This window comes from Rhea pennata, chromosome 10 (assembly GCF_028389875.1).
Source record: "Rhea pennata isolate bPtePen1 chromosome 10, bPtePen1.pri, whole genome shotgun sequence".
Classification (NCBI taxonomy): domain Eukaryota; kingdom Metazoa; phylum Chordata; class Aves; order Rheiformes; family Rheidae; genus Rhea; species Rhea pennata.
This window is the reverse complement of record NC_084672.1, coordinates 7,141,786-7,167,338: the sequence shown is the minus strand read 5'-3', so window position 1 is coordinate 7,167,338 and position 25,553 is coordinate 7,141,786. Positions and strand designations below refer to the sequence as shown.

General features: G+C 37.7%; 1 long non-coding RNA gene across 8 annotated transcripts; it reads left to right on the top strand.

Moving 5' to 3' along the window:
• Positions 1 to 418: 418 nt before the first annotated feature.
• On the top strand, positions 419 to 24,619 carry LOC134144724 (uncharacterized). Of its 8 annotated transcripts, none has more exons than XR_009959463.1 (7): positions 419 to 670; positions 4,513 to 4,631; positions 8,076 to 8,196; positions 13,679 to 13,764; positions 14,485 to 14,573; positions 18,591 to 18,651; positions 24,205 to 24,619. It is a non-coding gene; the product is annotated as an uncharacterized LOC134144724 (long non-coding RNA). The 8 variants fall into 8 exon arrangements; XR_009959464.1 differs by lacking the exon at positions 419 to 670 and adding an exon at positions 2,127 to 2,236; XR_009959465.1 differs by lacking the exon at positions 4,513 to 4,631 and having other exon boundaries at positions 438 to 670.
• Positions 24,620 to 25,553: the final 934 nt, after the last annotated feature.

The window sequence follows — 25,553 nt, the reverse complement described above, 5'->3', positions numbered from 1 at the left end:
GTTTTAATATTGGAAAGTATTAACTAAAAAGGAAAATGTTAGAAGTGTAGAAAAACATACCAGTGAACAAACTGGCAGTGACAGCAAGATGCACTAGACAGCCAGTCTTATCTGTCCCTGTTCTTAGTGAGACTGCCTGTGGCTGGAGTTTTCCAGCAATTAAGTGGTTAACTTCAGGACTAATTGGCTCTGAGAGCTCCAGTCCTTTGCAACAGATTATTGGCATGCTGGTTAAGAGCAGCTTCCCTTCCCTTCCCCCATCATTATAAAAACATGTACTGTAGTGAGAAACCGAATACCACATGGTGCACTGTACAGATCCTGTCAGTACTGCAGCTTGGGATTTAGCACAAAAGTCCCTTTATATTTGGGAACTTGAGGGAGAAAATTCTAGAGGGCAAGATCACTATGATATGGACCGAATCAGCAGATTTGTTTTCCGAGCGATCCCCATACGTGGTGTTCGAGTCGGGAGCCCTGGCTGCTGCGGCGCGCTAGCGCTGCGCTGCCCACACCCCATCACCACGCTCCGCGGGACTTAAAAATTACTGGGTGTGGAAGAATTTGGGGTGTTTTCCAGAAGCTGCAGCCTCTCAGGCAGAGGTGACAGGCTGGACAGCGTGCGAGCAGGAGGGCTCTGCGTGCTCCTCAGCGCTGCTGTGTTCATCAGGTTACGGCTTGGGGAGGGCTCTGTGTCAAGAGGCTGAATGCAAAGAGAGGAAAAATGACGGCAAGGGGAAGGGGGGGGAAACCAAACCAAACCAAAAAAAAAAAATGTTTCCGCTTTCCCTTGGGATGCGTGTGTGTTTTTAGGCAGCTGTCTGTAGAGGCAGTCGCCATTTTGTGGAACAGTTAATGCGGCCGAGAGACATGTTGTAGTTAGTTTCTGTTTTAAGGGGTTTTCTTTTGGTTTGAATTGAGAGGTTGCTCCTCCTCCACCCTCTTTTGGTCCAAAGGCTTTTTAATTTAATCTTAAGGTAAAACAGCAATATGGGCAAGAAAGAAAATGAGGAAAAGGGGCGAAGTTCTCTCTGGGAGATCGAAATCAAGTCTGTCTCGAGGAGACTGGGAAAATTTTGTAGGAATGACTTGGCCCCAGAAATATCACTGAGTCCATAGCTAAGATAACCACATGGAGTTTTAGCATGGCTGCGCGCCCGGTGTAATGTAGACAAAATCGCAGCTGAGATGTGCAGAGAAAATGTAGTTTTTCAGTTGAGGATTAGGTATGTTTTTAAGCAGAGTATTTGGTTCTAGTAGCAAAAAGTGGCTGACTGATCCAGGCACACAAAATACTAATGCTTTTTGACTTGCACTGGCTGACTTGACTTCCAGGTGGAATTTAAGGTATTAGTTTTGATCTAAGGTTTCAGACAGATTTCTCTTTTGTACCACAGAACCGCTCATTTGATCAGATGAGAACGTACATCTCTGAGCAGAAGTCAGACTGAATCTCCTTTAGTATAAAGTTCTTACAGCAAGTATTACTGGGCCTTTTTGTTAAGGGTCTTCAGTGCTGGAATTTACTTTCTCTGTTCTTTTGCTTTCAAAGTACATTATAAGGCTCATATATTTAAAAAGTCTCTGAGAGATGGGAGAGGCAGCTGGTGTTTCGGAGAACAGGATTTTGGTTTTGCATTATTTTTTTTCTGGTTTCAGAGTCGGAAAAAGCTGCTCATTTATTTTTCATGTAGCTATATCTTTATCCTGGCCTCTTAAGGAGCCAGGGCTTGTGAAATTGTGCTGTTAGAGACCTCCCAGCAATTTTGCATCTGATGTTCAGTTTCAAACAGATCTGAGTTCTAGAGTTTCTGCACTTTTGAAGCTGCCAGGTACAAAGACGCAAGTTAGCGCTTCCGCTAAAACAAGACGACAGGCGTTCAAGGATTATCTGCTTTGCTTTGCTTGCTGATCAGGCAATCGCCATCTGACCGGCAGACCAGTCAGCAACGTATAGCTTGGAGACATCCCTGCCCATGCCACAAGTCTGCCCAGCTGCGGCCCAAACTCAGGGTGGAGAGCGAGGGGCTCCCAGGCATGGAGAAAGTTCCTGCAGCTCTCACAGGCAGGACACTGGGCAGCCTCTGCATGAGGAGTAAAATAGGGTACTAATTGAGTATACAGGCTGCCACTTTTAGGAAGTTAGGCCTTGTTATTTAATAGCTCACAAAACATTGACTTCTAAGCATGGTATCCAAAATAGGATTTCAAAAAGTACTGGTCGTAAACAATACAAGTAAGTCATGTTCCTCCGTATACAGAGACTGATAGATGCATCAGGTTCTGCTTCGTTATTGCCACCTCATTAGTTGCAGTTTGATATTGCAAGGTGTTTGATCCCATCTCTCTGACGGGTTGAAAAAAGTGTTTGCTTTTGAAAAGAATTTTCTGAGACAGTGATTCCTTCACCACACACACACACACCAAAAAAAAAAAAAAAAAAAAAAAAACCTAAAGAATTGTTTTTGCCACCTCAGTATCATCATCACCTTGACTGTCTGTTAGACAGTCTGTGTTAAATCCACAGGTCAAATGTAACCTCGATCTGTATGAATGCAAAATGCACTGGTGTTCACCAGCAATGCAGAATACAAATACAGGGCTTTTCTGTTAACTTTGTGCGCATCTTTGATTTGTTCTTGTGAGACTGTGCATTATAACAATAATATTAAGTAATTTGCTTTGTAAGTAGAAATTAGTAGCATATACTAATGTGCCTTTCTGAATGTCTTAATTTGATTGTTTTCTTCTAATGTAAGAATTTAATGTTAACTTTAATTCTGTTTTGTTAATATCACTTGTAGTTTTTTGCATTTAAGTCATTTTTCTTTAAATTCATTTTTTGGTTCCTATTTTCATTCTATTAAGTGCATGACTATACATGTGTGTGCATATATGCATATATGTATAATCTTCCTTTAATCTTTTGAATATAAGAGTTTTATAGAGGAAAAAATGTTTCCCAAATATTCATTATCGGCACTCAATAAGCTGGCAAGCAGTACAATATTTTAATTACTGGAATTTAAGAAAATTATCAGTTATTACAGTTTCAGTATCTCACTCTTGTTCATATACTCAAGTATTTGACCTTCTCTCCTACACATGTAAGCTCATATTGGGCATGCATTTCCCTACCACCACCACCAAAGCTTCTGTAGTGTTCTTTGTTACATATTAGGTCAGAGTGCTCAAACGTACTGTTTAATACTGCTAAAATGTGTGGTTTGTATTACAAAAAAATTCTAGCTAGGGCAAAGTTGGAAAACTATTTGCTCCTACTTAAAAGCTTGACATCTGGTCTCCTTATAATCAATATTGTGCTTTATGGAAAGGTATACTGAAAGATAAAAAAGATAGCACAGTTTAATGCATATATTATTCCTCTTGCCTGTATTAATAAGCGAGGCAAATAAATGTTGAGGAACATACAAAGAGCATGGATGCAATTACCTCTTTCCTTTCTGTGGACCAGGTTAGTTCATGTCATTTGCGTTTCCAAAGTACTGATGTACATGTTCATACCTAAATTCACTTTGCTTCCAAATCCTTAGGAGAACATTACTTTTAGATACACCAATAAAAATCTGGAGTGATTCCATTGACCTACATATAATCACTTGGAGCAGAATTAAAAGCACAGACACATAATTTAAGGCCCATGTGTCTGGATTAACAAGAATATTAAATTGTTAAATACTGAAGTTTTTAAACCTTAAAACAAGGCACATTTGTAGAGGGAATAACTTAGATCCACTATCATATATTGAAGAAAAGAGGTCAAATTTTGAACTCACAGAACCTTTTTCAGGTCTTCCCCTGAAATTGCAATGAAAGTTGCAACTAAAATTTTCAAATGGAGACCAAGCACTGTGGAAATCTAACCCAAGATGTCATCTTTGCATTCATTCTAACACTTGAATATACCAAAAGCCCTTGACCTCATTTTGCAGCAGGACTGTACCAACAATGTTTTCTTGGACAGCTTGTTTTCTCACCAACTCACCTTCTACTACTAATTTTGACTAAACATAGAAAATACACTACTGATAATTTTAAGCTGAGATAGGACTGTCACAATTGACAACTTGTTCAGAGGGCAAAAGATTATCTTTTGGCATGCAGAATAGTTGCCTGCAAGTGTTATAGCTGCTGATTTTCAGGTTTGGATAGATAATATTTGATATGCACAAAACTATTCTAGTCCCTAGCCTTATGAGCACTCCTAGATGGATAATTGTGTCTCTGACATAACATCACTCCATCCAAAATTCTTTATTTAGATGTGAAGTCAAATCAGTTAACAAATACGAAGTTTTGTTCTGAACCACAAATGTAAGGGTTCTTCTCTAGTTTGTATACAGTGCACCAGAATACGGTGATTCAGCACTTCATCACACCAAATGTCTCTAAAATAAAAAAAAAAGTATATGCTTGTTTTAAGATTTCAGAAATGCACTGTTCCTTTTCACTGTATGTGGCAATTTGCTGAATAATATATCATTTTGTCAGCTGTTATATAGCAATCAATAAGATGCCCTATGGTGCTACCTGTACACAAGAGACAAGAATGAAGATTGTTATGGAAACAGACTTGTACTAAATTGTTTGACTTGCTTGAAATAAAAAAGGTAAGGGTTGTTTTTCTTTTCAGCCTGGTAGTGGTTGTAATTCATCCAGTTCAGTCTGAGTGGAATTCATTGCTTCTGCAAAGCTAGTTAGAAGACCTTGTGCCTCTGAAACTCCGGAGAAGCTACCAAGAAAGCATACCTACTTAGTCATCTAAACCTTCTAGTCTGCACCAGAAGTCAAACTGATATTTACTAGAAAAATGAAAAATTAGTGTTTTTTTTGAGTCCCCGCTTTGATTTTTTCCACAAATTTGTGTAAACACATGTGTGGAATCTGTTCTCCCTGTTTTATGTTCTACAAACATTTAAGCAATCAAGCTTTACTGGCTCATGTTTATAGAAAATAAATTTCAAGGTTACAGATAAGTGTTTGAAAAATTAATTTAAAATATGCACAAGAAGTAAGCATGCTAGAATTGCAAATGATTTGATTAAAAAAATTAAACTCATTATCTAGAACTCCTAGAAATATTTTTTTCTCCAGTAGATTTATAATCCAAATATTCTAAAGACTTTGCTTAAAAAATATAGAATGTTTTCTTTCTAACTCTTCATCTAAGAGCAATGTGATATGTTGGAGAATAATATTTTTGTTTTGAAACACAAGATTGGCCATGGTGTGCTCAATCTTTCCAAGGCTGCTTTTTTTTTCCTCTTCTTCAGACTCTTGATAAAATGACGAATATTTTTCACCACACTAGAACACTTACATGACTCTTCAGACTTTACAGCTAGAAGGGGTGACAGAAAAAAAGTTTGTGTTGTCTACCTTGTAAACATCTGTAAAGCTCTACTAATATGTCTAATCCTTGCAGTTTTCTAGTCTTGCAAGTTTCTAAAACAGCAAACTTCACCAGTGCAGAGAAATTAAAGCATGTAACTCAAGTCATAGAACCTGCCTTTGCATGTTGTAGCTATGGATATTAAAGTTCCTGGGAAGGTGCATGCTAGTTTATTATGCTTGCTTCTAAAGGTGATTTCACTAATAAGCAAAGTTGCATCATTCTCTTTCATGTAAAGAGAAATGTAATAGCTTATTATCACTTGCTTAAATATGAGTATCTAACTAGGTATGGGCAAAATGGTCAACTAGTATTTATTCTGCTGTGTCAAAGTCCTTTTTCATAAAGTTTGCCAAGCCAGCAAAGTAGTTTAATAATTACCTAAAAACTGATTCTGACAAACCAGATGATTCTGCAAAAGTAAGACAAAAAGGGGGATGAAAAGCTTGTTGTTTCAAGTGCAGGTTATTTTAAGTAATGTAAACATTATTATTAAACAATCATCTAAGCTTTTCAAGTTTGAATCAGTCTCAAGTTTAAAACCGCTTCATAAGAAGTAGGGGTGGCTGTACCACTCCCAGTCTGCTTACACATCTAAGACTGACATTTAAGGCATTCACTATATGTTAAGTCTGGCTGAAATGTAGCATAAGAATCTTGACTGAGGTGGTTGTTATTTTCATTACTGTATATATTTTCATTATATATACATTAGTCCCATTTCTGCCTTCTTACGTCTTTATCTTTTATTGATAATTTTTTTCCCCATTAGAGAACAGGAATAACAAGTCAGAGCTGAATCTTCGTTAAGAGCTTAATTTTGAATAAACTGAAAAAGCAGTGGAGTCTGGCTTAGCAGACTGAAAGTTCTTTTTTTATCATATGTTTATGATACTGGTGAGACTGTTTCTAATTATTCTTAGTAATAAATCTTTTCCTTTCTGCTCAGAAGGGTCATCATTCTAAATATGAGCACCATAAAAGTGCTAGTAAAGCCACCATATTAACATAATCTTAGTTTTTAGTGTTAAATCATAGAAACAAAAGTGGCATATTTAAAAGTTCTGAGTGTGCGTGCGTGCATGGATGTGTTTGCAATTACTCACTACAGGCTGAAACAAAAGCCTGGATGTGAATTCTGGTTTGAGATTAATAGCATGAACTGGTTGCTAGCATTGTTGTTACTGCTTGTCTTGTGACAGTACCAGAAAGCTTTAGCTAGGATCAGTATACCAAAATAATTGTTACCAGTCACATAGGGGAGTTGGTTCTATGGTTAGAACTTTGTTTTTATTTACTTTTGTCTCTATTGATATTGCTCTGTCAGATTTTAGTCAGATCAATATTAGCTCCTATGAAAAGTCCGCCAATGAAAGTAGTATTGATGTAGTTATATTTTTACAGTGTCTTTATTTAGCTTATTCCAAAAATCTTATTTTTTCAAAAGTAAGATAAAGTAGATTTGCCTAGAATATAAAGTAATTTGTATTTGTCTGGACAATTACTGTGATTTTAGTAGTGAATTACTGAGGAAGAAAACAGAAGGGGGAGGGGGAAGCAGATCTTGTTTGCTTGTTTTAGTAGCATATTACACGCTATAAACAAAAATAGAAAATACGATTGTATTTTATTCAGGCCAAAGCAACAATTTCTGCAAACCCCCTCTTTGAAAGATTTTAAATGTTTACCACCAAATAGCTTGCTATGCTCAAAGAGCATCTGTTCTTGCTTGCATGTTCTCTAATAAAACACTTCGAACTATTGTGTTTGCTTAGGGCCTAGAAAATTGTTGTTTTTTTTTTTTTCCTGAAAAGTGATAGAGGTTTTGTTAATCAAAAGTTTGGTGATACTGCACATCTCTCAATCGTGTTTGCGCTTTTTTCCACTTCAAAAGGCAGGTACAATATCTAATCATTTTGTCAAATGTTGAATTCAAATCTCTGGCCTTTCTATTGTGTATGTGGCTCAAAAGACCTGTATCCTAAGTCTTTACCTGTTATATTTCAAAGAACTCTGGCTCTTCAGACTCAGTACAGAGCATATGTTGTAGCAGAGCAAGGAGGGGATGTTGATCTGTGAATTTACAGTATTCTTTTGCATTTTGTCCTTGAAGAATAATAGTAATTTTCCTGAAAGTTGGGAGGGAAGGAACACAGGTTGTAGAAAAATAATTTGGATGAGTATTAGAAAGCAATATGTGTGCCTACATCTGGAATACTAGCCACAGATGTAGTCTCAAAAATATTTCCAGATTTAGCAATGGAAACATCAAGTTGTCTATCTGCTTTAGGCCTTGGTGACCAGCAAGCAATAAAATGGCATTAAATATATTACATGATGATATTAGAGTTCCATTAACTTTTGGTTCCACATAACAGCAATACAGTAAGTGACTTTTAAAAACTTTTTTCTGTAAATGTACATGAAAAGTTTGTAAACAAGACTAATCTATTTTCTTAGGCAATCTGATATAGTTGGAGAAAAAACAGGTAAGAGTTTGAGCATACAGTTTAGATCTTGTTGAGTTACAATCTGAAACATGACATAGCAAGACTATTCTTACAGTGTTCAAAAATAAGTCTTGAGTGCTTGAACTTGTTTCCCCCCTTCGTCTGTTTATTGGAAACCATCATGTTTTTTATATATTTTTTTCTTCTCCTAGGAATGTACCTGTATTCTGGGAACAAACGATAGAAAGTCTGGAAATTGTGTGTTCTTCTGCTGTGAAATTGTTTCTCCTTGCTGTGTGGTTGCATCTTTCAATGTCGGTTGAAAATACCTATGTAAGTAGAAATGCAGTGCTGTGCTCTGCTTTTATCTAGTTCTTGCCTCATCCTCGGTTGCCTTTCTTCATTGCTGGTATTTTTTTCAGGGAAGCCAACATCTGGGTTCTGTCCATGCAAACACCTTTGCATAGTTATGCTGAGTTAGTTCCATGGAGAACAAGAGGATTAGTATTTGTCAGAACCTGAACTTGGAATGAAGTTGTAAAATACATCCTGCTCTCTGTACTTTCCACAGAATAGAACTTCAGTTTTTCTTGGGAGGAGGCCTTTTGCTACCCTCTTCCACTGAGAAGCTCTCATCTGCTTCTCTGTCCCACCATTAATTCCCTTGGCTGGAGGTTCCCATATTGTTTTAGCTTTATCAATATGCAGGCCACTGACATCACAACTTTTATTACGCTAGGGACCCTACTACCACTCTCTCCCCTATCCCTTTGCCCAGTAGGGAAAGGTCTGCTTTCCTCTGTAATTCCAAAGGAAATCCATCTCTCAATTCAAAATCTTTTATCCTCGAGGACATGAGTGAACGATTCTTTCTAGCTGACCGGATTCTTCTGGCCTCTAGGCTTGTAAGACCCCAGTCCAGCTGAAGTGCAACTGCCCACTTTTGAGTTTTAGACTAGCTCCTGAGACCTTCCATAATATTCTTATTAAGCATTGTTGGTTTTATTGCTGCCATAATGACCCATATTATTATATGAAAGAAGAAAGAATGAACCATCTTTCCCTCTGCTTTTAACATCACAGCTTTTAATGGAGCACAATGTGCACATGAAAAACGAAGAGGAGGAAGGCATGGGTATCATTCAAAGTGGCTGCTGAAGTCTATAAATATTCATTATGTCATTCTGTCATGCTTGCTGGGTGTGCCTCTTAGAGTGGAACATCACAACTGACTGGCTGGGGACAAACATTTGACACTGACCAAGAATGTGGAGGATGCCCTGATTGTGTTGGTATCTGAAATGGTTTCCATGGCAGTAGTCAAAACAGGAGACAGAGTCCTGGTGAGGTTGGCATATGAGACAGTTTCTATGGTACTGTCTAAAAAAAAAAAAGCATGATACTTATATTTACTTGGGTATTTGTGGTGTTTTTCTGAGGCACTAATCAGGATGAACTGATGCCTCTGGCTTGTGAAGTGTTTTATGTGGCTTTATCTGTAGCTGGAGATCATGAGCAGGTTGAAGATGGAAAAGGTGCAAGATCATTGGCTAAACTTAGGTCAAGAGGGCAAATATTTTAGTGACATGGATGCAGTTAGATGTATTTTCAAGCTTTCTGTGGTACTTGATGAGTTGGGGCCCATGGAGGCTGGGCTGTGGCAGTGCCCTGGTCAGGCTGGCGTGTAGCTGGGGCTGCTGAGAACACGTATGCTTTCTGGCAGTGCAGGGCATAAATGCCACATTTGACTGCTAGGTGAGGGCTTGTTTTTTTTTTCTTACTGACTGAATTAGGGTGGGTTAGTCTTACAGATCATTGCACGAAGTTTTAGTGCAGGTTAGCAAAGGGTGCCTTGGGCTGGCATGAGAGGATTTTTGAAGCATGGGCTAAAAGGCTTGTGGTTTCTGTTACGCTAAGTTGGGTGGCAAGCTTCGTGCGTGACAGCCACCCAAAGCGTAATGCGCTACTGACAGGAAGGAGTGTTCAGATCTGGTCTGTGTTTGAGATTGTTTTTGTGGTCCTGGCTAGGACCACAGTGGATGCTTATGCAAAACAACCTATTGGGTAGCCTGTGGTGCAGGCTTGGCAGCACTGGCGTGAACTGACAGGCAAGACACTGTGCAGGCAAGTGGGAAGATGGGCCAAAGCGGCAGGTCACCCTCCATCTGCGGCACTCGGTAAGCCAGGTCAAGGCAGAGATCAGGCTGGTTGCGAGGCTGGGTGGAGCTGAAGATACCCCATGCGGGTGGGGTTGGGGAGGCCGGTGGCAGCCCGGGCCCGGAGGACCGCTGTGGGGCCGGCGTTGAGGAGCGAGGCCGCCCCGGCGCAGCCCGCCGCCCCTGAGGGGCGGCCAGGGTGCGGCGCGGGGGGCGGGGCAGGGCAGCCTGGAGGAGCCAAGGAGCCAATCGGGAGCGGCCGGCGCCGCTCGCCAATACTCGGCGGCGACCGTTGGTGCGGGTGGGGAGGGGGAGCGGCGACGAGCGCGGCCAATGGGAGGCCGCGGCCGCGGTGCGCGCGGGCCCGGGGTGGGTAGGTCGAAGGGAGGGTGCGGCGCGGCCAATGGCAGCGGCGCGCGCGCTCGGGCCCGGAGGGGAGGGCGCCGCGCAGCCAATGGGGAGCGGCGCGCGGCGCGCGCGCGGAGCAGGGCGGCGCGGGGGGAGGGGGCGCTGTGCGCGGCAGCAGGGGGCAGGGGCGCAGGCCCGGCCCCTTCCCCGCCGCAGTGAGTAGTGAGCGGGCGGCCATGTTGTGCGGGGGGGAGGGGAGGAAGGAGTTGAGAGGAGACGGGAGAGACTCTCTCACACACACGGCACAAGATGGCCGGGGAAGCAGCCGCAGCCGGGCTCTCGGGCACTCTCCCCGCCGCTCGGAGCCGGGAGGTCCGGGGAGCGCCCCGGGCGCCGGGCTCGGGGGCCTCGTCGGGCCCAGCACTCCGGGGGCTCTGGGGCGACGGAGTGCGGCGAGCCGGGCTGCCGCGCCGGGCTGCCGACGGGGGAAGGGCAATGGCGGCGGGCTGCGGAGCGCTGCCCGCGCCGCTCCCGCGCCCGGCGGCCGCGGAGCCGTCCTCCGCCGCGGGCAGGGCGAGGAGGGGAGTGGCGCCCCGCTCTCGGGGCCCCCGTTGCCTGCCAGCGGGCTGCTCTTTGCCGGGTAAGTGCCTGAGTCTCCTCGCTTCTCATTGTCCTTTGTCCTTGGGAGGAAAAACAAAATGTCCTTGGAGCCGGGAGGGGGAGGGGGCGCCTGCCTCTCCCTCGCTCCCCTGCGCTCCCCGCGGGGAGCCTGGGGGGCCCCCGCTCGTCGCCGTGACCCCTCTCGGGTGCGGGGGGCGCCGTGCCGTTGCGGGAGGGAGACGTCGGCGAAGGGGAGCCGCGGAGGGAGCCCGGCTTGGCGACCTCGTCGGTAACACCGATCCGTGCTCGGTCCGCAGAGCGCTGCCCCCCCCCCCCCCGGCTCATGCAGCACCGAGGGGCTCGCGTGCCCTGCTCCCCCATTGCAGTAGGGAGGATGGGGGAGCTGCAGACGGGCTCCCCATTGCAGCAGGGAGGAGGGGGGAGCTGCAGACCTGCTCCCCTCCAGTGCAGCGTGAAAGGGGGACATCTGCAAACCAGCTTATAACTCCAATGCAGCAGTAAGGGGGGGGGGGGAGTGTTGAGGACTGTACTACATCATCAGTTAAATGTTTAGCCCTAAGCCCATATCTGTTTAAAGAGCATTTGTTGCCTATTGCTGCTCAAACGGGGATATGTTTTCGTAGTTTGTAAGAACAAAGACGCCATGTCCTTTTCTCTTAAAAATAAAACTTGGTGTTTTTTTTTTGTGGGGTGTTGGCTTTTAACTCTTTACAAACCAGTAAGAAAAAATAGGCTGCAGATGCGACAGCTCAGGATTTTATTTCAATAATAGATAAAAATTTACTTCACTTGAAGAACAGCAGTTCAAGAGTAGAACTTTAAAGAGAGCTGTGAGAATTATATACAATATGATTTTGTAATTAAAATGGCAGTACAAGAACTTGTAAGTATTAAAAAAAATCAAACTCGGTCATGCCAAGTCTGTAGTTTAAAGTTGGCAAAATACTACAGTTGTCACTTAGACTATACTACAAGAAAAAGAGATAGTTAAATATGAATTACCTGATAAGGAAACTAATGGGTTTGTGTGTGGCATATTAAAGACATTTAAAAAGCATTTGTTGTGTGTCAGTTCTGATTTTTCGTGTTCAGTTTATGCATTTTTCAGGGAGCTTCCAGTCATTTCTATTTATATAGCATTTTTTATCGTTATTTTGCTGGTTAATAATTTAGAAAATGTACAGCATGTATTGGTAGACTTAAAAAATGAAAGTTTAAATGGAATGCCTGATGTTTGTTTTGCATTGGCTTGCATTCAGTGATTACCACTTCAGGGGTAAAATTCGAATTCCGAATATTTATTTAAAAAGTCATTGTAGCATATCAGGAGGTAAATCTAAAGTAATGAACCTTCATATTTAATTGGCGTTTATGTATAGCCATATTTGCATCTTTCTGGTGTAGACTTGTACCAAATTATAAAACTCCGTACAGGTTTTATATACTAGAATTGGAGATAAATCTACGTTTTTCGTTACTCCCTTTGTAAATACAAATCGATCATTACATCAGTGAAAGTTGACTCTTTTAGAAGTATATTAAGTGTAAGTTTGAGCAACCATTGTAGTTCTTTCACCTTTATGCAAAGTATTCGGCATCTTAATTTTAGATTCGAATTAAAACGGTTTTATAACCCGAGCAATAGTTCTGCAGTGTAGAGCAGGTGGTGACATACATAGTTTGCTGAGAAGAAAGTTCTAGCTCTAGGTGGGTGTCTGTTGTTGTTGGGTTTTATTTTGTTTTGTTTTTTTTTTAAGTATATTAGGGAGTAATTTTTTAAATAGCTTTTGCTTGTTTCAGTTCCTGAAACTAAAACAGCAGTTAAATATCACTGAAAATAAATTGCTCTTAATTCTGAATGTATTTTATTTGAAGGTTATGCGTTTATACATATGCTAGTAGGTACTGGAATTTTAATTTATATTGAGATATCTTTTAATATTAAGATATTTCATAAATATGTAGATAATTTTAGAAGTTATTTCATACTTCTAGAATATAAAATTGTGATAATTACAACTGCTGCAAAATTAAATGTCAAGCCTTTTCACAAAAAGCAAAAAAAGTTGACTAAAGATAATACAAATATGTTATTCCTTGTGTTAAAGAGCATAGTTTAGGATCTGATTAAAGGTCAAAGATGTTGAAGGTTTTAAAAACTGTTCTAAAGGGCAAAACAGATATTTGGGGAGATCAAGTAACTTGTGACTTAAAATTCACAGAAGCCGATGACAGAAGCCATTTTAAAAGTACTTTGCTATCACTAGAGGTATTATTTAATTTTGCATAGCCAACTTGTAAAGACTAATGTGAAAAAAGTATAAGGGCTAGGGGGTATTGTGTGATAAAGAAGTTACACTTGAAAACAACTTAAGTTGGCTAGATACCTTAATTTTGAATGACCATAACATAAAGTAATGGGAGATGGAAAAACAGATCTCAGCTGTACATACAAAAATACAGATCATGCATGTTGTATGTCAGTCCGTCTCCAGTGTTTTTCTTAAGCCAAATATGAACAACCATCTATACTTTTATTTTTAGAGCTGAGTACCATAGATATGGTTACTAATATCCTAAGTTTTTCCTAACTTAATTAGCTAAAGATGAACAAAAATCAAGCATTTGACTTACTCTGCTGTTCTAAAGCTAAATGCTGAAAATGTGCATACTTTTTTTTTCTTTTTTAGGTAGAATTCTGTGAATAATACCTTATTTCCTGACTGGATTCCCAAAGAATCGTACCAGAAGAGTTATACCTACCTTCTTTCCTTAGGTAAGAGTGATTATAATAACTTGTAGCAGTATGTTCATGTCCATGTTTTTTGTCATCTTAGGGATTGCTTTTTTGCTGCTGTACAGAGAGGTTAAAAAAAAAAAACTTAAAATTTTTTAAATTGGAGAAGAAACATTTTATAAAATTACCTAGTCTTTTTTAAAAAATGCTATTTGTTTTTAGTTTTTACAGGTGTAGACTGGTCTTATTAAAAATAATGTGATGTTTATGCTGCTACTTTTGTATCAATTTTACTTTTTGAAGGTTATTTAGAAAGTGGATTACTGTATATACATTTGCATTGCATTTGATGGGAAATTGTCATATAGTCGTGTAAAGCAAAATATTTTGTCTTTCATAATTAAAAACATGCATTGAACTTCATAAATTATTTATATTTTGTACTTAATGTTTATATTTTGTACTTTAATGTTAATACTTGGACATACTGTAGAGTTTGTGTGACAGTAAAACTCTATAGATTCCAGATATATATAGGTAAGATGCTTTTGGGGGCCTTTTTCTTCTTTTGGAGACCTGAATGCTAATACTTGGCAAATAAAGCATTACTTTTTTTTTTTTTTTGTACTGTAGGTAATAATTTATCAATCATAAGACAAATTACTTGTTTTTGAAAAACTTTATTTTAATCAAGAACAGTAGAACTGTAGGTAGAGTCTGTGTACCTTTGTTCTCTGAATTTTTTTTTTTTCTTTAAAGGCTGGTACTGGATGTTTTTAAGTTACTTCTGAAGAATCAGATAGCTGATCGAGCAAAAGACCATGATCAGAATTCTGAGTGCGTAACAGGTATGTTTATTTAGATTTTATTATCCTAGAAGGCATTTTTAAGCAAAATAAGTATTGAACATTTAAGCTGCATTTTTTACCTTGTTGAATTTTCTTTAAGCATTAGTGTCCTTGAAAACGTTTTGTATATAGTGAATACAGTAAGGCTAATATGCCTTTACTTACGCACATAAAATCTTAGGATTTTTATGGTCACTTACAAGTAAAACATACCTTTTTAAGGGTCTGAAATAACCCAACCACACAGTGTAAAAATGAAGCTGTGTTTATTATGATTGTTATCACTACTAAGCATGGGTAGTCTAATCAAACATTAGAAATTTCCCTCAAGTCATTGGTTCAAGATATCTGATAAGTGACTTCCATAAGCTCTTCCTTTGTATTTTTACATTAAGCTTAAAACTCTTTTTTTTTTGAATAAAATTTAGATAGAATAAAAATCTCAAAGTCATGAAATATCTTACTGTCTGTCTTGTAATACAAATAAATCAGCTTTCTGCTTGCTTTTTTCTTTTTGTCCTTGAGGCTTACTTCAGTGTTTCGTATTTAAGCAGACTTACTGGCTACATTTGAGTCATACTTTCATCACCATGTAATTAAAAGTTGGAAATCTTGTCTGTCTATTTTAACTGGTTCCTTTTCACAGGTTACCTTGCTAATGTACTTCAAAATAAATTCAAGACATAAAGGCTTAAGGCATCTTGATGGAGACATGAGTATCAGGATTCTCAAGAATACTCTTAATAACTTCATTTTGTAATTTATTTAGTTTATTGTAACTTAAAAAAAAAAAAAACAGGGCTTAAGATCTCCTACCTGAGAGCAGGTACTCTTGTTTCGTTTGGATGTTAACTTTACCTCTTCCTGTGAGAGGAGTCTTAGACCTATTTTGATTAAGCTTTTTAAAAATGCCTCTTTGGATTGTAAGAAACCCTTATCTTCAGTGAGTTACCATTTAGAATGCAAGGTAGAAAGCAAATTACATTTATGGATAATAGACATGTAGCATATAGCATGAATGCCCTGCGGCAAAACACAGCTAATGATGAATGAATGAGTCTGTTATGTACGTTTTGAAACTTTTATGTAATTCTGATGGGAAAACTTAGATTTAGAATTTCGTATTAGAAATGATTTGATATTTTTGAAAATACTAGCAGAATGTATTTAAGATCCCATCTGATCCTTCAGTTTAGAGGGTCAGAATCACCAGACATGTGACAGTCTGTTACAATAATGCCAGGAGTAGATGAATTCAAATAAAAGCGTATATTCAAACCCCGATAGTAATGATGAGACAACATTAGCGGAAATCTCATTTCACAGATTTAAAGTGTTTGAAGTTCTGAAATTACCAGTTTTAATAGACCTCATTAAATATGTGTGTATACATATATATATATATATGTAAAAAATATATGGTGCTCATGAGCCAAGTCATTTTGACTGACCTAAGTATTTTATGATGCCTGTGAAATGAAGCACTTTGATCTTAAGTCTTACCTACTTCCAATATCATCATGATGCTGTTTGTACTGAACACATACTATAATAAAAGTAGTTCTGAATGTCCTTTGTTCCTTTTGTGTGCTTTTTGGACCCTTTTCTTGTAGGAAGAACACTTTCATCTGCTAAATAGCAGCTTGCTCCCCAAGTTCTGTAGACCTTCGTGGGCTAGGTGTGTATTAATGGGGACTCACAGGTTTAATTTTCTCACCACCCTACACCATAGTAATGTGGCATAAAATCTGTAAGACTGACAACAGGTGAAAAATCATTGGGGTGGTGATGCTTTATGTCATTGTCCAAATGATTTATCCTGAGAAAGAATTCACTGTAAAGTGAATAGCTTTAGAGCAGCTGGCCTCACCTTGTGCTGTAAAAGGAGATGTGCTTTTCTGATTCTTGGAACTAGCAGTGCCAGCTTCTAAGCAAAAGAGTCATGGACCTATGATTCCATTTTCTATGTAGTAGACCGTACTATGCTCATCTCTAAATTGGAGAAAGATACCATAAATGTAAGACCTACCTCTTAAGATTATTTGCAAAAAGCCATGTTTATTTTTAAATATAGAATAGATTTTTTAATCTCGTATCTCTGAAAACTACTGCAAGTAGTCTGATTAAAAGATTTTAATTTGACTTTTAAAATAGATAAATGTTAAACTGAAAGTTCAGATGTTAACCTCAAAAGCTAAAATTGGTCAGCTGAAATTAGTTTTTTTTTTTTTTTTTTTGTCTCTCGGCATAAGATTTAGCATTTCTGGTGCATTTTATAGTTCAGTAATAGATAACTGTGGCTCTGTCATCATTTTATTATTTTATCAGTACTATTTTAACTGAGACACGAGAACTGTAATGGCATGTTTGAAAACTGGAAAAACGATCATTGGTGTTCATATGCATGAAATACAACATTTTTTTTGTGTCTTAGTGCTACTTCAACAAAATTAATTTTTTGGTTCGTCCATTCACTCCGGAGTAGAGAAGTTTTACTACTTCTAAACAATATGATTCTGACAAACGTTAGATTCCAAAATTTTGCTTAGTTGAGAGGAACACTCACTGGTCATCTTAACTACTACTTTTGCCAGGGGAAGCTGTTCCTCTGTGATGTAATTGTATATTCAGGATTCTTATTAAAGTTTCTGTGAAGTTATAATACCTGGATACTAAGCTTAAATGGAAGAAAACAGGAACAAACTTCAATCCACTTAGGTATGCCCAGCTGTGCTTTAAAATACTAGAAATAGCTGAGAACAGTATGTTGAAAATCTTCCATCTATTAGCTTCACCTAGTCTTCATAAACTGCAGTTTTTTCTTTTGAGTAAAGTGTTACTGGTATGAGAAGGGGAATCTAAATGGCATGAGTAAGCCTCTACCTGGTTTATGTCTCAAGCTTTGTATGTGTTTTAAATGTATGACTGGTAGATGGCTCCTGAATGGTCAAAGTCCAGCAACCGTATTGTATTTCTACCACAAAATGCCCAGCCACCATTTTAAACTACATCACTTTTCTTGCTTCCATTTAATAACTGCTGTTGGCCTGCATTTTAAATGCCTATTTTAAACCTATAAATTTCATGTTCTTCTGAATAACTGACATGCGCATGTCAGTTAATTATTGCAAATTTTTATTTTGCCTTTCTAAAGACAGCTTTTTCTATATTATTTCATGTAAGCTGATATCAACAAAGCAACTACAATTCTTTTCACAGCTTTGTTTCTGCACATCTGAGTAGCTATCAAATTAAAGATTAATTTAGAAAATTATACACTGTATAGTATCACTGAATGCGTTAATTTTTACATGTTGAAGCTGTATTTCTGTATATCAGCAGGTCCTGAGATGTTACAGGAGCAGTTGGTTTATATGTTAGGAGGGTAACTTGTATGACAGTGAATTATTTAATGCAGATGAAACTTAGTCAAAGGAAAGGGTTTTGGTGAGTTTTTTTGGGTCTTACTTTAATCTTCTGTTACCTTTGCTTAAGGTGATTTTTGATTAAATGTTTTTTATTTTGAGTCACCAATGAACATTTTGCAAGTTGAATTTTCAAATTTGGAGCTTGGCTATATGTTTATAATTATGGGTTTTAGAATAAGTGACTTATTATATGGCAATGTGTTAAACAACTGTTTTGTCTGATACCATCTCTAAGTGAAATGAGTATTTAATTTTTTTAAGGGGTTCATATGAGTTACCTTCAGCATACTACTTGTCCTAGATGCCTGAGTGGTCTTCCAATCTGCTTTTTTGTTACCTGGTTTCTCAAGGGATTCATGTGCAGGGCTGGGTTTGAATTTTGGGGGGTTTTGCACAAGTTCTGTAATAACAAGTTACCTAGTGATATTTGATGTGTAAGTTTTTGATAAGCCTACCATATGCTGTGATCTGTTGGGAATGGTTTTATTATAAGGTAAAGATTTTGTGGTAAACTTGGGCTAGTGTACTGATTTTCTAGATAGTTCATTTATTTTAATTCAAGTGTTTTAATTTATCATTTTCTCTGCAGATGTGTTGAGGAGTTGATTTACTCAGTATAAACAAAATAACTGCTGATGGTTGAAGCACTGGTAAGTTATTACTCCTAATAACATTTACTTTATAGCTTTTTTTTAAAAAAATACGAATATAATGTTTAACTTGCTGAAGTTCTTGGCTGAATACATCCTGAAGTTCCTTAAAGTGTATATGTGCACATATGTGTGTTTCTGAAAGGCTTACTTTGAGGGACTGAAGCAGTGTTCTTGCTGGGCTATTAGGAAACAGAGGTTACACTCGGATAGTACTCTCAACCTGTCTTACTTGAGAACAGTTTTCATATCTAGTTGCACTCTGGTCTTCTGCTTCTGTGATTCGACTCTGTACTTCTTTATGAGAACTACTAAATCATATATGTTGCTTGTTCAGGAGGATTTGGTTTGCAAATATCTGTCACTATAGAGAAATACACGCGATTTAAGTAACAAATGAGGTGGAAGGTCTTGAATTTGTTTCTTAGTGTCAATTTATTTCATAAACATGAATTTGTTTCATAAGCATCTTGTGTTGTCTCTATGCTTCTGTCAGCATCAGAGAGAATCTTTGAGCAGATAGTAGCCTGTCCTCACAGAACTTTCTGTGACTGTTTTCTGATATTTCAGTTTGTCTTGATTCAGTTTCAACTTTGCAGAAGATGGTATATAATACTGATAGTTTGCCCTACTAAACTCCTTGCTTATATATCTTAGTTAGGAATCATTCTGTATATAGTTGAAATGCCAAGTAGACAGACTTGAGTGGAAAAAAATCATTCAATTCTACTACACTGGATGAATGTGGAGATAGAATTATCTTGAATTTCCTTTTCTGAAAAAACTCAAGTTCTCTTGTCTTCCTAGCTGTTCCAAAATTTGGACTTCTTGATCCTACACCCTTAATTATAAGCATCCATTCTGTTTTGTATACATGAAATGACTTTTTTCAGTGAAAGCTCTTTATTCCTGTAAAACTGCTTCAAAATACATTTTTTTTAAAAAAGACAGTTTCTTAGGCAATCCTGTTAGTTTGATATGCTGCCTGATTGAGTAATGCCTGCCTTAAACTGCAGACATTTTGGAAAAATGTTAGTCCAAAATTCAAGTGTTCTATCATTTCAATGGATAGAAGTTAAGTGATTTTTTTTTTTAAAAAACTGCTTTATGGCTATTCAGTTAGTAGAGACCTCCAGCAAACATGCTTAATTTGTAGTAAAAAATGTCTTGTATGTTGCCTCAGGTGCTAGAAAAGCAGCTGCTTCCAGTTTGTATTTCAGAGTCCCTTACTTTCTTCTGATTCTCACATGCAGTGTCAAGGCTAATGTAGAGCTCTTTTCAGAAAGGATAAAGAATGTGTGTAGATAAGGTGCAGGCGATGCCAGAACACACTATTATAGCCTTGTACTGCTTTATGTTGCTTTCATTTTTGGATCAGTGTATGAATACCTGTTCTTCAAGCAAAAGTAGAAATAACAAACTTTCAGAAATTATAGTTCTTGTTATTATGCATGTGTTCTTAGATTTGGCAGTCTTCAATCAGCATGTCTCATCTTTTCTCTCGTGTTCTGGAAGTTTTATTACCATGCTCTTTCAGAGATCTTAAGGTTATTTTTTCCAGTACAGTGTGGAACAGCATACTTAGTAACTTTTACTCCTTCAAATTCTTCCTTGAAACTCTTGCTGTCCATTGTAGGCCATTGTGTTGCCTTTCTTCCCTAATCCCCTGCTATAATCTCTGAATGATAGGAATTTGTGACCGATCAATATGTTCCATTTTTGTATTGTCTTTACCTGTTTCCTATGTCTGTGTGTGCTTTTTTTGTTTCCTCTCATTGGATTGTAGATAAGCTGTGTCAAGTTCAAGTTTCTTGCACTGTAATTGATGACTTTTTAGTTATACATTCAGTGTTTTTTCTATTCTTTTCAGTTTTACTATCTTTACCTAAGAGACAGAGTGAATATAAAACTGAATTCTGCTGGAGAGAAATAGTTGTCTTCAAAATGTCTGATTCCAAAATGCATTTGTAAAGGAAGATAAGAATGTATGGGTCTTGACAGATGTTAGTATTGACTTCTCTGATTAACAACATAGATCATGTTTAGTTGAAGTAGTGCTTTTTAACTGTGGACTTCTGAGCTGAAAAGGAGAAAATGCTTGAATTCCTCAGGTGGTACTTTGAAGTTGGTGTCTTTACTTGATGCCATTAAATTTACATGGGAATATCTTAGTTTTGAGCCCAAATCTTTAGGAGTCAGACATACTTGTTTGTGCTTTTTAAAATTCTGTCCAGAAAAGAATGCATCTGTGGTCATACCTTACCTTAAATGAATTTCTGGATCTATGAAACCTGGTGAATATCCTTGCTTTTAGCTAAGAACACCTGACTTAAATGCAGTGTCATACCACCTTGGCTGTGCTTAGTGAATGCTTAATAGCAGTAAAAGTGGGTTTATGACTGCCCAGAATACTTTTCCATTTTTTTTTAAGTACTAAGCAAAAACCTCATTACTGGCTTCTGACATCAGTAAAGAACATACCTGCTTTTTCCTCTGTTAAAAATCTCTCTTTGAAAGTAAAATCTTAATAAAATTTGACCAAACAAAACCTGAAGTTGTGTTCCTCAGAACCTCATTCTGTCCAGTCAGCTCCCTCTGTTGGCGTTCTTTGAAGTAGATTTTCATTTACTAGCGGTATGTAATCTTGATTTCCCACCCCCTCATCTTCAAAGTTCAAGCTTCAAAGCATGAGATTTCACTCTGGAAACCATTGTAAATGTAGTGATGTCATATGCGCTTGTACTGATACATAGTTGTTTTACATGTTGTGATTGGTCTTCAGCCTCATACTTAGAAAATACGGAGTTTCAATAGACACAAGATTACAGAGCTCATGGTTTTGGCCATAAGAGATGCCTTTTGTTCCTGTCACCTCTTAATAGTTAGAGAAACAAGTAATACAGAAACCTGAAGCAAAAACTTTGTAAACCTGGATGTTTCAAAACTTGTCTTAATTTAGTCATGGTAGTAAATGGTTTCTGTCCGTTGATACAGATTGTTCATATGTTAACAATGTTAACAATGTTTGGAAGTAAACTTGGAAAGCATTACATTGACTACCCAGGTCCCTTATTTATTGTGGCCAAAATGTTTAGAAAGAAATACAGTAAAGAGTAGATAACAGAAGGTTGAGGAATGGGGTGATTCCTAACTGATTTTTACAGAAGGAATTAAATATTCATGTCATCTAGCAAAGAGAAGGATGCTCAATGTCATTGCTTAGATGTAGAATCATTGGCTATGTCTTAGTGGAGAAGTGGTATGTTTCTACCAACATATATTGAAACTTCTTGATAAAATGTCTTAATTCATAAGTAAACAAGTTCTGTGAAATCTTACAATGCAAATGCATATTTCATGTGAAAGTTGACTGATTATTGTTAATACTTTGACCATGGATGTCTCTTTGATGTATGTCACAGCTCACAGCTCTGTAACAAGGGCTGTGATAGCATGTTCTCAATTACAGTGTATCACCAGTGGTGTTTAGTGCTAATTACCTTACTAGGTGAAGAGAAGAATTTAAGATGATGCGACAAGGTTATTTAAGTTTTTGGTACAACCAAATATAGGTGAACCTAGTAGAGAAACTTACCCTAAATTGTTTTTTTATCATCTCCTTAGTGTCTAAGGCAGAAGGCTAACCTAAGAGAAATGGGCCTTTGAAGGCGAACTGACAAATAACTGAATTAGGTTTTTTTGACAGCTGGAGAAGGTTCAAGCCATTAATTAATTTTTCCTTATTTCTTAAAATAGCTATAAAAATGATCTTCTAAATTTCTGCTGCACCCTTGCCAGTACTTTTGAATGCTTGATTATGACAATAATGGACAACTTCATGGTGGTTTATTGCTCAAATTTTGGTACCTCAGTCAAGACCATAGTATTAAACTAACATTTGATTTTTTTTTTTATCTTCAAATGCCAAATGGGTTTAAAATTAGGCCAGTGTATCCAGTAGGAGCTAAAAATATTTATTCACTTCAGTGTGTATGGGGGGTATTCAGAATATTTAATTTCTATCTGAGGATGGGTTGAATGATTGAAACAAAAAAATCCCTGTGAACTTGAATGTTCCATTTCTGGTTTTGAAAATGGAAATATCCTATGCTTCGTTGCTATTATTGCTTCACATGTTGCGCGGTGTGAAAGCAAAGTGAACTACCAGATTCTACATTCCACTTATGTTTTGTACTACTTTTTTCAATACACTTAGAACAAGGAAGAAATCTGCCTATAGAGGAATATAAAACATGACATGGCAGTTATGAAGGACAGACTGAAGTTGTTTGCACAAGTTCCATTGCTGTTTTCTTTTATGTGACTGGTTGTCTTGAAATGAGAATGGGTAAATTTGAATGATGAGACCACTAGATGGCTCCACTCATTTTTCCTGTGCTGTGGGTAGTTTCTGTATCACTGTGAGAGTAAGTGCAGATTATCATAGGAAAGAACTAGTGGTGGAGTTGGCAGTCAGACTAAAATGAGGTTGAAGCTCATAGAAATTCCAAAGAATAAATCATAAGTTAAAAGCAGATACTCAAAATCATGAAGAAATATCTTTAAACCTTTTGTATATCAGTCTCGTCTCCTACAGTTAGTATTGGCTGTAAAGTGGCTTTCCATTTAGTAACGTACTCTACTTGATTTTTTTGCATGTTAGGAGGGATAGTATTTTGTTTGTATTCTTAGAAATACATGAGCTTAACTTTGGAAATTTTAATTCTTGGAAGAAAATGTGAAGATGGGGGCATGTAACTTGCATTTACCCAGATGGAAGTCATTTGATTACTTCTGGTTTTGTTACTCACTTGTGGGTTGCTATATGAAGAGTATAGTTGGACTATGTGATGAATATTATGGTGGCCTTGCTAAAGGCAACTAGTGTTACTTGTTACCATTTCATCTGATGTGTCTTTTCTCACCAATAACTAAAGTTAGTCAATTTTTTTATAAATGTGCTTGCTATCACATTGCCTCTTTCATGAGGTAGAAACCTGGGTTAAGATGGTGGGAGTCTCTTGTTTCCAGTTACCATCTTCGTACAGGAAAACAGTTTTCATGCCTTTGCACTGGTTGTAATGTATTTCTGTGGTTGAAGCAGAGTGTGGACAGTAGTTAAAAACTTTGGCTTAATTATAATAAACTTGATTTTCCACCAAGAAGTGAAGTGTCAGCTTTAGTAAATGGGTCAGTCCAATAAAGATGGTTGCCAGAGCAAATAGCTCATATTTCCCATTATTGATTTCTCTGTTCTTCCACCATGAAGAATTTTAAAATTGAGTTTATGGAGCCTGAAAGTGTTCTTGAACTTCCGATGAGTCCTCCCCTACTTCCTTACAGTTTTGATTGAAGTCTGTGTTTTTTGACTCTTGTACTGCTGATGTGACCGTGTTAGTTTGATGAAAGCAGGTGTTCTAGGATATGTAATACTGAATGAAGCATCAGTTACATGCTTACAATACATCTTCAAGGTACAGTAGTTGAATGTCTTAGTTTAAGGATAAGATTATCTATATTCCAACAGCATTTTTCTTTTAATTTTCCATAAAGAATCCAATCAGATGAAGAGTGTCAAAAGGAGTCTACGAATGAAAGATCAAGATGGCAGTTCCACTGTTGATTGAGAGGCTGAGGAACTGGACTAATGCATGAGTGCTGTGATATAACTGTCCAAGAAAAGGACGTTAAAACGTGGACTTCTGTGTTATTAAACCAGAGAAGATCTGGGTTCTGATCATCCTGTCAAAATGGACTTTGCACTTGAATTAATGAGGGGACTGTATTGGTGACTATGCAGTGATGGATCTATTTGAGGGCTGGGTGCCAAAACTTTGCTCTAAGGTGATGTATGCATAACAGAGAAATTAAATTGATAAGACATGTTGCTATCCCTTTGGAGAAAATGTAATGTTCTTTTTTCTTTTTTTAAAAAGTTACTTAATAAAAGGTTTTGGTTTCTTTTACACTTCGTGTTTGTCTTTTCTGGCTGAATTCTTTCAGATTGTTTTGATGTTGGAGTGTGTTACCTTTTTGGATGCTATTAAAGTAAGAAATGTTTTAGCTGATAAGCTCTAAAGGCAAGATAAATTTTATGAAAGACTTGATTTAAAATGCTGTGGTTTTTGTTTTGAAAACTGTCTTCACTTTGCTACAACTTCCAATTATTTTTTTTATTTTCTGTCTGTTTCTTTTGATGCTCAGATGCTCAGTGTTAGTTTTGGGGCGTGGTTGTGTGTGTGTGTTCTTTTTTTTCCTTCAGAGTTTGCTCTGTTGTCAGGTTACTTCAGCTAAATTTTCTGAAGTAGCTTTAAGATGGAAATGATGCTAAGTGAAGGGTGGGCAGATACGGCAATTAATGTGTGTTCAAGGTCTCCTTGAGAAACTTTTCTTGTTCCTGGTACAACAGAGGTTTTCTTAACCATTTTTGTAACTTTCAGTTATATTTATTCAGTGGTGTGTGTGTGTGTGTACATAAACTTGGAACAGATTTCCTAAACAGCCTGCTCTATCCTAAAATTGTTCTCTACAAGTACCCAGTATACCTCAGCCATTTGATGTAAACTTAGCTGCATGATACTGTACCATGTGTTTGAAAAGAAAAATGGAGTCATTTTTGATATTACTACAGATGTTAACCTTTACAAAGGAATTTTTAAATGTTTCTAATGTTCAAAAATTGGTTTCAAGGTGTGGTTTTTTTTTTGTGTGTGTGTGGTCAAATTCTGTGGATCAAATAGTGTAGACCTTTGTATGCCAGTTTCACCTGGTGGTTCATAGTCTGTCCTCTTTGTCTTATGCTAGAAGGCCAAGAAGACAAACCTGTATTGTGATAATCTAGATCTCAGAGGTTTCCTTTCCTTTTTTTTAAAAAAAAAAAAAGAAAAAAAAAAAAAAACAAG